At 38.0% G+C, this 2,850-nt stretch overlaps 1 pseudogene; it reads right to left on the bottom strand.

Moving 5' to 3' along the window:
- On the bottom strand, positions 1-2,182 carry LOC110229163 (annotated as a pseudogene).
- Positions 2,183-2,850: the final 668 nt, after the last annotated feature.

The following is a 2,850-nucleotide window of genomic DNA, read 5'->3' as shown; positions in this document are numbered from 1 at the left end:
TAAAGAGATGAGAGAAAGAGAGATTATTACTTCTCTTGTAATTGAAGCAATGTGAATTGTGATTTATAACGATCGAATTCGATTGTTTATATAGAAATAAAAAAATAAATTACTGTGCATGCATAGTAACGTAAGCTCCACATTAACATAACGTTTAACGCATAAATATGCATATATTATTGACATTCACGTTCTCCTTTTTTTGTTGACTTTTACAACAATCACTAGTTTATTTTTCGTTCTTTCATAGTCTACTTTATAAACTGCATAAAAAGTAAAAACAAACATCTCAAGATAAAAACTAGAAAGTTCAAAGTGTTTTGGTAAATCTTTTTTTTTTTTTTTTTTTTTGTCGGCCAAATATTTCATTTATATAATGAAAGAGTACAAAGACTACAACATACTTTCAACAGGTCCAAGAAACAACATAAGGAGACAGCTTTTGACGAGCCTGTTTTGCAAGATTGTCAGCCATTATATTGACTTCACGACCTACAAACTTAAAATTATAATAACCCTTAGCCAAAGCAAGTATATCCTCCAAGTAGCTTTGTATCTCATGATTGCCTGGTTCAGGATGAAGATGCTGCACAGCCTGCTCGAGATAACGATATAGAGTAAGAGAGTCACCACAAAAAGTAACTTGTTGGTAGTTGAGCTTTTTTATCTGGAGTAGGGCTTCTCTTAATGCGACAGCCTCTGTTTCAAGAGCTGAGTTTGTAGGATCAATTGAAGAGGATCCATGAAGGATACATCACCCTTGAGAAGTAAAAAGAGCCCATCCTATTCCAGCTTTGCTGTTAGGGTCAGTCCAAGAACCATCTACACAGCAATAAAGAGGGGAGTTACAAGGCAACACCTGTGGTTGCGAAGAAACTGCAGTTTGATGTGCTTTTAGTTGTGATGGTTTATGAACCTTAGGAACTTTTTGTGCTTCTTTCCACAGGCGAAAATCCAATATAGCTTGATGTATAACATCAGGAATAGCCCATCGCTTATTACTATATAGTAAATCGTTGCGGGCTTTCCATATACGCCAGCCAATATTAAGGAAAAGGAAATCCTTGGGATTTTCCGGATCCTTAGAGGATAGTAGGTCTTGTAAAATGTCATATAGGGAATTAGTATTATCATACTGACCTGATTGAATCCCAAGGGGTGATAACTCCCAAATCTCTCTAGCTATCCGGTAATGAAACAGCAAATGCAGGATAGTTTCCTTGGCCTCTCCACAGAAAGTACAATCTGTTGAGATCTTGATGTTTCTACGAGCAACATTTGCTGCAACAGGAATGGCATCATGTAAGACACGCCACCAAAAGTTCTTTAGCTTTGGGGAAGTATTTAATGACCAAAAAGATTTGCACAATGCATTAACTTGGGTAGAAACAGAAGAACTCGCTGCATTATCCTTTGTAACTTGATGATAACCAGACTTTACTGAATACTGACCATTTTTGGTGAATATCCATATAGGAACATCATTTGTTTTGAAAAGCCTTCGTCGGATTCTTTTGATGAGCTGAATGTCCTCAGGGCATAGAATTTTACGCAGCTTCTCGTCATCCCAAGATGTAGAATGCGGTTTCATGAGTTCTGAAACTTTCAAATAGTCAGAAATTTGATTAAGTGAACAATGAGCAGGCCGTGGAGGATTGTCTAACCATGGATCATCCCATACTCTGACAGTGTTACCATCACCTATTCTCCATTTTATGCCCTGCTTAATAAGTTGTATACCTTGAATTATACTTCTCCAGGCATGACTTGGGCGATGTCCCAATGTGGCTTCCATAAGAGTAGACTTGGAAAAATATTTTGCTTTCAGAACTCGGGTGAGCAGAGATTCAGGATTCTGCAACATTCTCCAACACTGCTTTGCCAAAAGTGCAATATTAAAATGGTTCAAGTCTCTGAAACCCAGCCCACCATGTTGCTTCAACTGTGTCAGCTTGGTCCATGCTACCCAAGGTATTTTTTGCTTCTCCTTATTATTAGACCACCAAAACTTTCTGATTTGAGCTGTAATTTGGGCAATAAGACGCTTAGGTAAAAGAAAACATGACATAGTGTAGGTAGGGAGGGCAGTAGCAACAGACTTAATAAGCACTTCTTTGCCAGCTTGAGATAAAAACTTTGAGTACCAGTTATCTAACTTATGTTGTACTCTTTGAGATATGTAGGAAAACACATCGTATTTGTTTCTACCTACAGCTTCTGGTAATCCCAAGTATTTCCCAAAACTACCAGCTCTAGAAATTTCCATTAACTCTTTAATGCGTTGTTGAGTATCAGAGTGAACACTCTTACCAAAAAGTATAGCTGACTTTTGGAAGTTCACATGCTGGCCTGAAGCATTTGCATAGAGCCTCAACAGCTGGAGAACTTCCTGGCATTCTGCTTCATTAGCTTGAAAGAAGAGTAGAGAATCGTCAGCAAATAACATATGAGAAATTGGTGGTCCATTACGGCTGGCCTTGAATCCATGAATTGCTTCTGTTTTTACCGCATGTGATAACAATGAGGACAGACCTTCTGTACACAATAAATAGAGATAAGGTGAAAGTGGATCACCTTGTCGAAGCCCTCTAGAAGGAGTGATTTTTTTAGTTGGCGAACCATTAAGAAGCACTAAGTAAGTCACCGTAGTTACACATGTCATGATCCATTGGCACCATTGTTCTGTAAAACCAAAACGCCTTAGTATAGATTGTAAATAACCCCATTCTATCTTATCAAAGGCTTTGGCTATGTCAAGCTTCAAAGCCATGTAAGGTGACTTAATTCTTTTCGTGCGCAATGAATGCAACAGTTCGTGTGTTATGATAACATTATCAGTGATAAGGCGTC

The sequence above is a fragment of the Arabidopsis lyrata genome, assembly GCF_000004255.2.
Source record: "Arabidopsis lyrata subsp. lyrata unplaced genomic scaffold ARALYscaffold_4, whole genome shotgun sequence".
Classification (NCBI taxonomy): Eukaryota; Viridiplantae; Streptophyta; class Magnoliopsida; order Brassicales; family Brassicaceae; genus Arabidopsis; species Arabidopsis lyrata.
Note: the sequence above shows the minus strand (reverse complement) of the source record. Positions and strands in the feature narration are given on the sequence as shown.